General features: G+C 37.1%; 1 long non-coding RNA gene across 4 annotated transcripts in view; it reads left to right on the top strand.

The window, feature by feature from the left end:
- Nucleotides 1-15,471, top strand: part of LOC106498377 (uncharacterized) — a 269,160-nt gene that overhangs the window by 184,685 nt on the left and 69,004 nt on the right. The window contains exon 4 of one of the 4 annotated variants that reach the window (XR_010884014.1): nucleotides 10,822-10,968. The exons of the other annotated variants lie outside the window; for them this stretch is intronic. This is a non-coding gene — a long non-coding RNA (uncharacterized lncRNA). Of the gene's footprint in view, nucleotides 1-10,821; nucleotides 10,969-15,471 lie in introns of those variants that run through there. 4 annotated transcript variants of the gene reach the window in all.

Genomic DNA, 15,471 nt, shown 5'->3' with positions numbered 1-15,471 from the left:
GACTTGTATTTAAAGCCTAGGCGAAGGAAAGGCGGGACAGAAAAAAATGCACTGCCTGTCATCTGGTTTAGTTTCAATAGGACCTAGAGATTGCGGTGCTTGGCTGTCAATATTTGCCTGTAGATGATAGGTTGGAAAATAGTGTCCATAAAATAATCTCTGGCAATTAATATTGCTTGAGATTAAGAACAACTTTCTGGACTGTGTGTGTGTTACTGTCTCACCAGGGAATAAGAGCATTCCTGGTACATTTGTGTCATAAAGTGTTTCATAACAGTTCCTTTAAATACCTCAAGAGAAAGTCTGTTCATTTGGAGAGAAACACCTAATCAAAAGCAGATAACCCTCCATGTCTTAGAATAAAAGCTTCTATGGAGGCTTTTCCCATGCAAAATAAGTTCACTGTGAAATCAGGGCTGCATCCACATACATCTACTGTTTATACCAATATTGGTGAATAATAAAAAAAAGAACTCTTCTTGTTGTGTAATGTATAACAAACCCCATTTTACAGAAGAGGAAATGGAAATATGGACACAACTTCCCAGATTAGTTCTGGCTACTTCCTCTAATTAACTTAAAGTTTGGACATCATCTTTTAACCTCAAAGTCCAAATAATGATATAGAGTACTCCTACCATCTCCTTGTTATACTAGGGACTAGAGGAAATGTCTTTGAGACTGAAGGGCATTCTAGTGCTTGAACTTCTTTTAATGATTTGGGAGCAAGGGGGCTAAAAACTTGTACTTTCACTGTGATCTCTTTATATCTGAGTGCTTCCTGAAAAGCAAAGGTAATTTAACCTATGGATTGTATGTAGCCTATCAGGATAGTTCATCTGGCAGGGGGCTCATCGTCATGGTCCTCCTTTCTGGGGTTATTTGAAAATACTCAGGAAGCAGGTTTCAGGCTACACAGTTTATTCTAGCAGTGGGATCAGCTTCTTTTCATGGTGTCTCCTTAATGTTTCTCCCCATCACGTTGCAGCAAACCTCATCAGAGCACTGGGTCTGTGTATGTGCAACAAAGCTGGTACTTGCAGCTTGAGCCAGGTGTGACTGAATGGAAAGTTCTCTTTATCTGATAGTGAAAAGGTGCCAACATACTCCTCCCGTGCCACTTGAAAAGTATTGTGGCTCCCTGTAGCACACAGGGTGCCCATTGCTAATAAAAATATTAAATGTTTCTGAAGAGAGACATTAATGGCATTCATTTTAATTTTATTGAAATCTATTTCCCAGCTTTGCCCCATCAGTGCCACGTTATGAAAATTTACCAGTACCATAAAAACCTGCACACTTAGAATTAAAGGAAGACAGTTAGGAAATGAAAAGTTTTGTCTTGAAAAATTTCCCACTATGAATAGATACACATTGCTGTGGGTTTTAAGTGTGAACTCGGGTATTGTTTCAAATAAGGTATTTATTTTAAATGCACTGTTCCTTGTCACTTTAGTGTTCAGCTGGTAAAATATATTAGAAGTCAAATGGAAAGTAAAATCCCCCAAAATTAGAAAAGCTTGTTTGAGGGTAGGAGACAGCCAGAAAACAAGAACAAAGCACATGTACAAAGTCACCAACCTAACTGGTTTTGTTTATGTTGCATTCTGTTAGGGATTTTATCCGTAAATTTTGATTCAGAAAACAGTGATGTAGACAGATTGATTGTTTGAAGAAATGCATTCGTCAGTGCAGAGCCCTGTCTTCTTCCTCCAACATGGCAGCCAAATCCGTATCCTCTGGGGTTTGATGTTGTGATAGACAGTCTGTTACTACATGAATCACTCACATGTGATCCCCCTTATTTTGATGCCATTTGACCTTGACATTGCCTTTCCCCGAGTGGCAGCATGTTTGATGGAGTTAGTTCATATTTTGAAAGGTTTCTTTACAGCCATTAGGTCTAGTCATTTTTATTGATTTGCTTAAAGAAAATGGCAGTGAAAATTATGAATTCTGATCTTGTAGCAGGATTTAAATGCCTAAATCTCTTTTTGGCCCTGGTCAGAGAACACAAAGGGGGACATGGAGGACATATTAATGTTTACTAATGTTATATTATTCTGTCTCATTCTTATGCATTGTATGATACAGGACCCAGCACACATCCTGTCTGTGCCTTATTCTGTCATATGTATATGGGACCAGTCTCTTTTCACTATGACTTTGAAGATTTCTAAAAAGAAGTAAGCACATTAAGAGTCATTTTGTAATCAGTTCTTTAGTTTATATGGTGTGGCTCGTTAAAAGTGGGAATCAAAGAAGTTATGATTTGAATAGGCTGCTGCTTTTTTGACATTACATTTTTGTGCAGCTCGGTTGGACATGTTTTATTTAATGTTTGATCAAAGTACATTCCATTAGTTTAAAATCTCCCATACAGGTTTCGTGTCATACAAGTATGTTATATTTTTTGCTTATCCTGTTGAGCAGCTATATTGTAGATTACTTTTTTCCCCCTGTGCAATGATGTCATCCCCTCGTACTCTTATGACCTTTAATATGCTGCACTACTTATTTACTGAGTAATTCCTCTGTTTCTTTTATCATAGTCCAAATTCAGTGGGGAACAGCAAATACTTTAAATCATTAGTTTTTCTGAGCCTGTAAAACAATATAGCACAGATAGTATCTGATTCTGAAGAGAAAGGCTCAAGGAACTCAGTGGTAAGTAGCAATGGGTAAAATTGCCTCCATTTTATGAAATGTAGATTTTTGACAATTCCCATTAGATAAGGATTTTCTTCTTTATCTATATCCATTTATCTATATACATTCTAGCCATTATCCTCAATCCCATTTTGTGGCAAAGCTCCACAGACCAGATATGCAGTGTGTTTTTCTCTTCTACTTTAATATCTCCTACAGTTAACAAATTATTACTGATAACTGCCATTTTCATATATAATGACAAGGAACTAAATATCTATTTTTATTCATTAAATGTAGATATTGCTAGATTTCCCTTCCTAACAGTTTTATTTTCAGTATATCCTGGGATACTCTACAGCATCTATTTTTAAGGTAGGGTGACCGGGGTTGTACATGGTACAAGATGGAGTGAACATGAACTCCATGAGCATGGAGTTAGTTTTGATTTTCTGTTTCTAAAGAATACATACTTGGCTCTTGGCTTTTCTATTTTCACAGTCCTTTCCATTTTCAGGCAAAATTTGAGTTTCTTCCTACCAACTTCCATCTTTGTCTTGCTTAAGTAGCCCCCTGTTGGGAATAAGGATTTTAATATCAACGCTTTTGACTCTAAGGTCTTCAGCTTGCTTTATCTTGTTTTTTTAAAATCCAGTTCACAAGTTTTGTTCTATAATTTTAGGGTATGGATTGAACGAACAAGCTGTTCCCACTTTCGGTTTCCATGATGGTCTGATCATTATTCAGTACTGTGTTTACAGATGGTGAAGCTGAAGCACATGAGAGAAGTGCTCAGGATTTGTTCAGAGTCAGGCTTGGCAGCAGAGCTGGGAGTAGTGCACAGGCGTTCTCTTTTCTAGCCTTTTGCTTGAGCCACCAGACCACAGTGGCATCACTGGCCAACTGCCAGTAGAAAATACAACCTACTACTGTCTTTGTGACACTTACTTTTCTGAGAATTGCTTTTAAACAGCAGGCATGTCAAGCACAATGACCTTTCTTAAAATGTTTCTTGTTCTCACCTACTTGCTGGCTAAGTCTCTTGATGAGAGATTGCTCCAAGTAAAGAAAATAGCATCATGTGAATCCATTCTCGAAAAGTTGTTGTAACAAGACTGGCAGGTAGAACAAACCAAAACTCTTTATCATGTAATCTCTAGACATGTAATTTTGTGGAACCTTCTCTGATGGCCCTACTACTCTGCTATCTTACCCTGCATCTGGAATGGCAAATAAATGACATCTCATTTCCCATCAGACTCCCAAATGTCCAAAGGAAAAATGTTTAATCATTCTCACCTCTGTAGTCATTTTGTAAACTATGCTAACAGTAAATGTTTTAGGGGCATTTTTTTTCTTTGCAAAAGGCACTTCTAAAAGCCCATAACCTCCACTTTTAACTCTGACTCAAACAAACTTCACAGACAACACATTGGCTTTGTCTCATTATTCAGTAAATTGAGCAGTGAGTATCAGGAATCTACCTTTAACAGATTTTGAGACTAGCTTCATATAATTTCCTAAAGTTTCATCATTTACAAATTGGAAGTAAAGAAAATCTTTTTAAACATAAAGTGAAATAATGTTAACCTTGTGTGAACTAATGTCATTCATTTCTAATAATAAGATGCTATTCAGCATCGTAAAAGGTGTCAGTACTTTACATATTGGTTTCAATAAAGCACACCAAATCACAGAAAAGTGGGTTGGAAGCTTTGTTTTCTATCATATCATAGATACAATCATATAATTTTCTCATGAAATTATGCATAATTAGTTGTCACCCATTAAAACCAGCTGACTATGTTCCAATTCAAGTTGCTTCCGGTCTTCTGAATCAGTTCATGCTGTGACTGTACAAGGATCCATGTGAAACAGAAGGGTGGAGAGTGTTCCCAAAACAGCATTAGCTCCAGAGTGATGGTTAGGACAGTGTTCTAAAGGGCTGAAGATACAGAGTGAGCCTCTTCAGCCTGAAGCAGATACACAATGCAGGCATCCCATTTCCTGAGCGCTGGCATTCTGGTTGGTGAAGGAGGTACTGTGATGACCTCTGTGTAAAGCTGTCCTGCTTTCTGCTGATGAGCACTGATAATACGTATCAGCTCTGCTTGAACCATGGATATTTCACATAGGTTCTTCAGGCTTAGGTACTGGGCAGGACCTGGTTTGTTAATCTGAACTGGATTTAAGCCTGATTTAGGTACTGAGCTGCCCAATTCTAATGAAGTAGAAGTACTTCTGGACATGCAGAGCAGAGGAGCAGAACTCTATATCTGTCAGGAACGTTATTCCAAAATTAAAAATGACCATGACCTCTAATATAAAAAAAAAGAAAGGAATGTAATTTATTCAGCTCAGAGATTTTGGCACATTAATTTCACTGAAGCTGTGCTTAAACTGTTAAATGGTTTGAAGTTCTGTTTTGCTTTACCCATTCTTCCATTTAGATCAATGATGAACTATAAATAGCACAGATTGATATTGGCTTTTTTTACTTTGTGAAAGTCTGTTCTTCTGGCCTAGTAGAAAGCAAGTCAATGTTAGAGTACTTTCTAGTAGACAGAGATCTACATCATGAAAATAACAGATTTTGCCAGATGTCTCAGCATAAAACCAAGTAAGTGCCCATGACCAACAAGTTTGCCTACTTAGCCCTGCAGCGCAAGTCGACACATAAAAATATCACTTGATACCTTGATACACAAGATAAAAGAAACATACTTACTTATCTACTTTTATTTTTTCTTTAAAAATCTTCAGCCCAAATGATGCCACATTCGCAATTTCAATCACCTTACCGATTAAGAAAGAAACTCTTTGAGCAGAAAGAATTCCCCTTCACCCTCTTGGTTGGTAGGGCATTAGACTAATTTAACTTAAGATAGTTACAAGCACAAAAGTTTTACAACCAGAGAGAAATTCTACCAACATTTAGCTCTCTCTCCCCAAATAGCTTTTCATGTGAGTGAGAAGGTTCTAGTCTGCAAGCACCATCAAAAGCAGTAAAACTATTCTTAGTTTCAATGAAAATAAAATTTTGAGAATTCTCAATATCTACTAAGGAGGGTAAAATTTGTGCTCTGAAGGTAATGCTGTTTTGATGTCTTACGCCTAGGGAAAATCATGATTAAAGCATTTCCATGAGAATGCTCAAGGGTTGGTCTAAAAATGAGCATAGATAAGACCAAAGTCTTATCAGCCCAGCAGTGTGAATCAAAGGTAGTTGTCAGTGAAGGACTGAATGAATAGCATGTGTATATCTTAGAAAAGTGCATATGCATGGGCCAAATGTTAAAAGTGGTTAGAAGGAGCAATATTTAACTCAGAGAAGTGAGATCACATTTGAGTGGCTTTATAACACTGAGGTATAAGTATATAATCTCTCTGAACTGCTGGTACTCATTTTTCCTAGTGTCTGTCTTATAAGACAAGATCAAAATAAAAGTGTGTATTTAAATTTAATATTTTTGACAAAGAATTGTATTCTTGATTTTTGTGTATATATATATATTTATAGATATACTGAATTCATATATATATGAGTTGGAATGTATACATGCATCTGCACATATTTAAAGTGCAAAGCCTGAAAAAAATCAATTGATGAGGTATGCAATGAACCTTATTAATTTAAATCATTCTTTGTTCTTCTCTAGCCTTTCAATAGCTGCATCCCTGCCTCTTCATTGCCAACACAAAAGAGAGAAAGGACTAATATGCATTTAAATAGTTACTAGGGGAACAATATTGCCTCTGTATGTAACCTACAGTGGTCACAGCAATGAGATGCTGATAGAATTTATAGTACACCAACATGTTTCTTCAGATGCGTTGTATGTTCCTAAATTGCATTCACCTACAAGAGTCAATAAAGTGCATACAATTCTTTGTTTTGTGTTAATTCTACTTACTTGTAATCCAGCACAGGACACCTAGTACCTTTAATAACTCTGCCCTTTTTAAGTTTATAGATGACCCCTGAATGTCATGTCTTTTCACTATGAAACAATAGCTTGTAAAGACATAAAATTGGTGCAGATTCACCTGTTGCTTCTTTGCAATTAGTGTTTGAATCTGATACCCAAGAGCTGTTTTTAGTGCAGGCAAGGCCTCTCAGCCCTTGACAGAAGAACTTCCCTCCCACATACTGTATCACTTGTATGTATCTGACTAGAACATTTTGAGAACCCAGTTTAATGTGCTCTTCAAAATTGTCCAACAGAATCAGAGACGGTGGCTATAGGGACAGGGCCTTCTGAGAATCAGTGCCAGTGATGGTCTTTCTAGAAATGGAGTGGAGCATGTATTAAAGGATGTTAGTAGTCTAGTCACTAGCCCTACAAATTGGTCTCTGCAAAGCTACCTGGGCTACTAGATGTACTTCCTGCCTTGTTCTCACCACCACCCCTGGTTTTATCTGGAGAAGTAAACAAAGATGCAAGGAATGTTCCTCTGAAGAGGAACTGCATCAGGCAAAACGGGTTTCATTTTGTTCTCTGACTTCAAACTCTTTATGCTACAAAGCTACTCTCTATATAGCCTTTCTAGACTCCTTTTAGCGCTGCTGAAGTGCTCCATCTGGTTCCCAGGGGAACCATAGCTCTCAAATTGTGACAGATGTGCACAGAAAGCTGTAGCTAAATGAAATGGCTGCAGTATCAGAATCAGAGGCAGGAATGGGGGATAGGAATGACAATTTTACAATACCGCTTTTATTTTGCAAAAGAGGAGGAGCATACAAGCTTCACAGAGACTGAGGTGATTAGCAATGTGAAATTAGTGTAGGAAGTGGAGAACAGTACTTGTAACACCCTATGTTGAAAAAACTTTCTTAAAAATTGCTGATACAAAAATTGTCATCTGTTTGCTGTGCTGAACATAGATAAAACTCTCTACTTGAGGGAGAATACGTAAGTGGCTAAACTGAACTATCTACTCTTGGACAAGTAGAGAGCATGCAGAGCAGAGTAAGGTGAAGAGAGACACTCAGGAAAAGGTGCTAGAGAGAAAATCAAGCAAAAAGTTGATACCGAAACAAAGAAAAAATACTGAGTTTGAGTCATTCTTAATTTTTACAAACTTTTTTTGACAAAATTTCCATAATATAATAGATTTTTAAAGATTTTCATTAAAACTTCACTCTGTGGCCAAAAATACTGCTTAGTTCTGACTAGCTCAACTGTTTCATCCTTAAGAATCTTTCTTGTAAGATAACATATCTACATGAGAAATAGGAAGGATCTGTCTTCTGTAAAGCTGTGGATATTGTAAGTACATGTTCACCTGTGTGGAAATGTATAAAAAATAAGGTAACAGTCTTCTAGACATAAGTCAAAAAATAATTTAAATAAGAATTTAAATAGTGTTTCCATAGCACTTGGATCTATGATCACAGTTTAAAGAAGTTAAAAGCAGTAATATCCTGATGTGATAAAACCAGAATGGTTTGTTTTGCTGCATTTACTCTGCTCTGCTGCTGCTTTCCTAGCACAACACTTTCTGCAACTGAATGTTTCCTACACACTAGAATGGACTTCATTCCCCCTAGACTGCATAGCATGAAAATTAAGCATTAATAAAAAGAAGAATTATAACTTAAAAGTGTGACTTATTTATAATCTCCTCATCCAAAAGTACTGGTTGTGGGCCATGAAGATTATGCCAAGCACAAATATATCATATGCCATTGTGTCAACACTACAGTAAGTTAGCTATGCAGCCAGGTGACAGCATGATTATGCAAATAGTGGTACTATTGGCTTATCAGTCAAAAATGCTGCCAGAATGCCTGGGAGACAGATTTCAATACAGGAGATGCACACTATCTCAGTGAGACTGACATTAATAATTTATGATTAATCAGTTTATGGAAACATGTTAACAGCAGAGGGATGTGGAGAGCAAGATGGATCTCTTAGCTCCCCTTTCCCCATTTCTTTTCCTCCTAGCTGACTCCCAACCATTCTATTACTGAAAGCCACAGAGAAGACTCAGTTCTCCCCATGGGAATGAATTAGCTTGTGAAAGAACCATGCAGAAGTGCTGAGCTGGAGAGGAGATAATCAGAAGTTGTCTGAAATCATGCAAATGGGATTGGAGCTGAGCTGGTGGCAAATTAGCCTCTTAGGTCCCGACAGTTAGGGCTATGCCAGGGTGTGTTACTAAGAGCTAAATTTGTATCATATGCAGGTTTTATCTGCGAAATATAAAACACTTGAAATCTAGGTATTGGAGATTCCAGCATAATCTTCATCCACTGAAAACAAATGAAAATCCATCTAACATTTACTCGAGAATGAATCATTGCCGCCAGTGTTTCTTCTTCATGGAGCCCATGCATAGAATGATTCACAAAATGTTAATTTGAAAGCTGCAAATATGATCTGTAATTCAGAGAAAGGAAGATCAACCCTTAAGAGATTTTCAAATACTTCTCTATTGATCTGAGTCTCTGAAATGCTTTTGCAAATTCTTCAGTTAAGATCCAGTGCAAAGCCAAAGCTCCCAGAAGGAGCTCAGCGGCAGAAATCTCTAAGGCTAGAGTGACATGCCTGCCTGAAAGGCTCGTTTGCCCCCACTCGTCAAAAGAGGGCCAACCTGGTAGCTTGCTCCAGGGAATCTACCAGAATGATCTCTGTAGACAGGACAGGCAGAACAATACCAGGTTTCAGCAGCTGCTAGGACTTCACAAGGTTTCTCTGAAATTAGCCTTGGACCTTTGATTTTGCGTGTTACTGTGCACTCCTGACTCTTTGCCCTGAAGGTGTTCAGTCTCCCTGCTGCAGCCACAGAAGGCCACTGGCTGCACGGCTCATAGAAGTGAGCCTTGCTTCAGAGGCTGGCTCTAATCTGGCCCGAAATGTTTCATTCAGCATCCTTGGACTCTTGGCAAACTAGCAGCCTGTGTGTTCCCCTGGGTTAAATATGTCATTCTTAGTGACGCATTAAAAAATGTCATGTTTTAGCAAAGACAAACAAAAAAATGGAAAAAAAAATCACGTAACATGTAATTAGTCTTCTTGGAATCTATTTAAGCACAGTTTTTCTTTAATCAAAAGAGTGCTTAATGCTAATAAATGTTGTGTCCCATAAAGGGATTTTTCCCTCTAGTATTTAGTATAGTTATGAGTCATGACACTGCAATCATTTTTCGATAACTTGATCCTGTTATGCAGTTTCCTCATGTGTTTGGTGCTCAGCAATACACACCACTGTAGAGTATTAAGAGTGAAATACATATCAAAGTGCAATAAGTAAGAATTGAAACATAAATATATCAGCATCAGAATCGAAGTGTATTTTATTATTCTCTTGTGCTTGGCAGTTTTAACATTTGAAAGTCCTAATTTATACTTTCAAATTTTAACCTGAATATAGTTTATTATTATTTAGCGCCAGAGGCTTCTCGGAGTGCCTTAAAGCCTGCACTAATAGACTCTGATGTGATTAAATTGTGGCACATTGCAATGCACAGTACTTCTGCAACCATTGGTGACAAAACTAATTGATAAATCAGCCAGTAATTGACTTGAGATAATGAAGCTACTTTTAAGATGGAGTAAGATTGTTACCTAACTTTTTGGAGAAAGAACTACGACTATGTTTGCTGGATGAGTCATGGATAGGTCACTGGTTTAAACAAAATCAGATAAATATGTAGGGTGGTAACATAGTTCACAAGTCTGTCTTCATGTAGAAAATCTTAGCAGCCTTCAAGTTCTGTAAATTTTATTTTATTTTCTGATTCAGTCATGTATATCAACAGATGCAGTCGTATATTATACTGTGCTTTTTGCCGGTGTGGAGGAAATGTACAAAACGTGATAGGTTCAAGAGTCGCTACAGAACTGTTTGTCTTTTCGTCTGCAATATCATCTATTCCGGGAGCCCCTTCTGCATATATGGAGTGCCATGCTTTTCAAGCAGATTTAACTTCTAAGCAAATGTCTGATCATTATGGACTGATCTTGCTTGTTGTTAATTCTAGGAATGTTAAACAACTTTTAAACAATACAACTTTTTGTTTCAGTACAGTTGAGAAGAATACGGTTTCAGCTGGTCCTTTGGAAACCATTTGGAACTGAAGGAATATGTGCTGATCTGTGATTGCCACTTATAACTGAAGATTTCAAATAACCTATTGTTCTTTGTTACCATTTTCCAAAACAGGTTGTCTCATTTCCTTGAAGGATCAGCTGAAAAAGTCTCAGTTATAAGTTGTGACTGCACATTCCTGACAGTAATTAAGGAAGATTATTTGTGGTAAAACCACAAAATGGACTTGTTTTCAAACAGACTTGTTTTCTAGAGACCAGCTGCCCCCCATTCATGAGAATGAGAAAGACATCTGACTGCTACAGGATCAAGGAGAAAGCAGAGGAGACCAGGTCTTCCTTCTGTCTCCAGAAAGAGCATACCTGAATATCAGAGCACTTTGCCATGAACTCACATTCTGACAGAATTCTGATGGTAGCAATGAACATACTGGTCAAGCAGAACTGCCTGCTGGGAAAAATGGAGCTATGGATTAGACTGCAAGGACTGGAAGATATAAGTACAGTAAGATAAATGCAGATGGAGATAGTGCAAATGAATAAGAGGTTCAAAGAACAAATATAGAGATATTTTTAAAAATATGGCTATGCGAAAGATCCAAATATACAGTAATATAACATGATTATGAAGTATTAATGCTGGCAAGGGTCAACAAAATATGATCCCTTGTGCCACATTCATGGATACTGGAATGCAGAGGAATGAATATCTCTGTGGATTCATTTTGCAAGGACCTGAGCTGGGAACTGAAAGTGTGATTGAGACTTCCATTGAGTATTGCTTCTGCTTTAAGCACAGCACTTTTAGAAGGAAGCTGCAGGAAAATCATTTGTGCAAGCGTCCCAAAGAATATAACAAAAATGAGTCCTATAGAAAATGTGGCCTATCAGGAAAGAAGCATTTGTATAAGTTTTTGAAAAGAAATCCTCATGGGAGAAGAAATAACGAATTGCTGTATCATTTCATATCAATGTTCTGCCTGTTCACTGTCCAGTCTCCATAGTCAGGAACAGATGTTTATGGAAAACAACAAATAAGGCAACTATTCAATGATCCTTCCCAAGGTATATCCTTCCAGCTTCTGGAAGTCATTACTCTAGGGACTTAGGGAGCTCAAAACTGCCTCTTTGAACTGTCATGGAGTCCATTTTAGACTCTAAGTCATTTGAACATCAAAGAGTTCTGCAATTTAAGGATGTATTATGTGAAAGGTTTGTCTGTGTTTTGGGTTTTTTTCCCCCAACCTGCTACTGAGTAATTCCATGAAAAATCCTCTAATTCCTTGGAAGAAATAAATAAATAAGAAAAATAATAAATAAATAAGAAATAATAATGGATCTCCATTCATGTTCTCCATGCCATTCATGACTCTATAGGCTTCTCTCATTTCCTGATTAATCATTTCTAAGTAAATCATTTTCTATGGGAACTGTTCCATGCCTCAGATCATCCTCCCACCCTTGTCTGTTTCTCGAATATATGTTAAAAGCTTCGTTTCAAAGAGGACAGTGATCGGTTGTTTTCAAACAGGAGTAGAGCAAGTGGAAGTTGGCTTCATTTGTAGAAAGTGGCATTTAGATTAGATTTGAGGAAAGCACGTCTGAGATGTGCTATTATTCTTATGTTGAAACCTATCAAATCAGCGTAACCCACAGCTCGCAGAGTTTTTAGAAGACAGATTTGACAAACGTCTTTCAGACATAGTTTAGTTATATTAAACCTGTCTCAAAGCTTAAAAAGGGAAAAGCATGACCTTCAAATTTATTCTGGAGATTCTTTCCAGTCCAACAGCAAAAAATACATAGCTTATAATATGTCATGTCCTGGCAGGAAACACTTTCTCACCAATTTAAATCTGTCTGCAAAGTCCATAAAATAAGTCCACACAAGTGAAAGCAAACAGTTTTTTTCTATTAGTGCCAAAATTTTTAAATCAAATATTAGAGCTGCTGTACATGCTCAGCTAAGGATTACATTTATAGCACAGAAATAAGATTTAAATGCAAAAAGTCATTACTCTTTCAAAAGCTCTGTAACCCACAGCCTCAGATAAGTTCATTAGCTTCTATTCATTTCACCATCAAGCTACAAATTGCCCTTCCTTTTTAGTTTTTTTTCTCTAATACTCTGTGCATTTGTCTTAAGCTAAGTAATGGTACTTGGCTCCTATCAAAGCACCAGTTTATTCCATTCACACTGTTTTTCTCTGGATGTCGTGATAGCCTCCCATTCCACAGCTCTTGGATTAACTTGTCTAGTGAGCTAGCTCCAAAGATTCTCACTTCATTTACCAGTGAAAGTCTAACAACTTATTTTTTGTAGTTGAAATCAGATTTTGGCCCAGCACATCTTTACTTCAAATTTTCATTGCTTGTGGTCCATCTATCCCTCTATGAGAGATGAGCTCCTTGCTTAGGAAGTCAGTCAAAATTTTATTTAAAAAGGAAAAAAAACTTAATTTCATGTTAGAATCATGTTCAGTTATTTTCAGAATTTGGTTTGGTTTTAACATGATTTTGGTAAACCATAGTAGACCTGATATTTAGGAGATAAGTCATGATGTTTAATCCCTAGCCAAACTTGCCCTAATGAGGTGTTGCACTAGGTCTTAATCTATTGGTAACAGTAATAATAATAGCGATGACATCATGTACAAGTTGTTCTGTAACGAAGAAAAAATACACACTCCAGTTTTTCAGACACAGCTAGATCACTGTTAAAGCTTTCTTAGTCATCTCATCTACTGCAAAGAGTACCTCTTGCTCTCATAGTGGAAGATCATTTCTGACCATGCTACGTTTCCTGTTCATGCACTGGTTTAGTGGTGCTAGTAGTGCTGGGTTTTGTATGGTAGACATATCAGAATTCTTACTCTGGTAGTGCCAGGCATGACTTCTTCTCAAGGTGAAGGAGTACTTAAAAATGCTCAGAATATTACTTTTTATAAAATACAGGTTTAATAGAGTAATTTCTACTTTTAGACTTAAGTATAAAGTTATTTCTTGTACAAATTGGATGCTTTGGATTTCTTTTTCCCCCTTTTTCTTCCCTATTTTTGTCCTAAATCATTTACTCAAAAGTTGGAAACGATAAATTAGTGTATATTGAACTTTAAAAAGCCATATTACTTGGACTGACAACGTCATATTTAAAACTGTCCTTAATGCAACCTATTATATAAGTTGAATTGGCCATACTGTGGTTATTGTCCAGAGTGCCTAAATCCAATCCCAGAAAAGTAATTGTAAAAGTGTAAAATAATTAAAGGAGAATTAAAACCAATGTTTTTTCTTCAAAAAATGACATGGCTTTTGAAGGCTTTTATTATTCTTTAAATTTCCCAGCACATGTGAAGGTAAAAATCATCTTGATGTTTTTTTGAGAAACTCTTGTTTTCTATCTTCAGCAAGGAATATATTGTGGCAGCATGAGTCACACAGCAGTTTCATTTTTCCCTAGGAAAAGTGTTTTAAATCACTCACCATAAATCTGCACTTCACTGGTGATTTTGACAGAGCTTGAGTTGTAGAATTTGCACCTATACAGCAGCTGTTTCTTGCAAAGAGGAAGCAACTGTTAGCAGCAATAATCTTTTTTGATGCACTTTTCCATCTTCTGAAAGACACGTTTGCCTGGAACATTCTAAATAATAAGCAATAAACCTTACCCTGTCAAAATATAGTAATCTAACACAAACTACTAATAGTAGTTAGTGATTTTGTAACATTTCTTGTCCACATCTTTGAAGTATGCATAGGTACGCCCCAGTAGTGTGAGTAACACCATTTTACAGGTGCAGAAATAAAAGCAGAGCAGCCAATTCCTGCATGCCACCTGCAAATTAATCACACAAGGGAGAGCTGGCTCCAGATTCTTAGATGGTGTCTTTTTCACTGTTCCTCTAACTTTTGGCCAGTATAAGTTCAATTTAGAGTCAGTAACCATGGCATCAAAGAGAAATCTTGCAGTTTTGTATGGATAATCCCAATATTTGTTTCTATGTACTATATATCTGCTTTGTTTGAACTGAGAGTTGCATTCTGATTAGTACTTCCCCCAAACTTCTGTAGGGCACTGAAGTCAGTGGAAGGATTTGAACTGATTTCAGGAAGTTGGTAGTCAGACCTTAAACAAACTATTGAAATAATTTTATCATTTTGGGGTTATGTGACTAGTTCTGTTTCTGAGACATGTGTCTCTTAGTGTGATAAGGCTGCCCTGCCAGAGCTGAAATTCAGACGTGAAAGACAGCTGTTCTGGATGAATTGAGCAATATTCTCAGCTGATCTGAGAGCTGATATAATTACGTTAATTTCATGGAGGGATACCAATTTACCCTTGAAAGGGTATAAAATCCTACTTGCAAAACAACATTTAAATCAGGTGATCAGGTCTACATTTTAATTACTGCATTCTTCATTTTGATTGCTTTCATGATCTATATCATCAGAATAGTACAATATTTGGTTTCCTGAGACGGCTATTGGATTAAGAATAATATCTTTAATAGAATGAAAGGAAGATACAGAGATCCTGGTTCTGTTGTTAGGGTGGGAGCAGCACTGGGTGTGCGCTGTGCAGTTTCCTTTGGCCGCAGAAACTCTCTCTACTGGTCATGTCAGACTTGCGCTTAGGAACATTACTGGTTTCCACTGTGGTGTGAAGGCTCTGGCATAATAACAACCTTGAGTAATAATTACTGTTTTATTCTGAATGTGGCCTTGGTTATGCATGCTTTTGTCACTTCTTGTCTGGAGTAGGCAA

This window comes from Apteryx mantelli, chromosome 4, assembly GCF_036417845.1.
Source record: "Apteryx mantelli isolate bAptMan1 chromosome 4, bAptMan1.hap1, whole genome shotgun sequence".
NCBI lineage: Eukaryota > Metazoa > Chordata > Aves > Apterygiformes > Apterygidae > Apteryx > Apteryx mantelli.
This window is presented reverse-complemented; position numbering and strand designations above follow the sequence as displayed.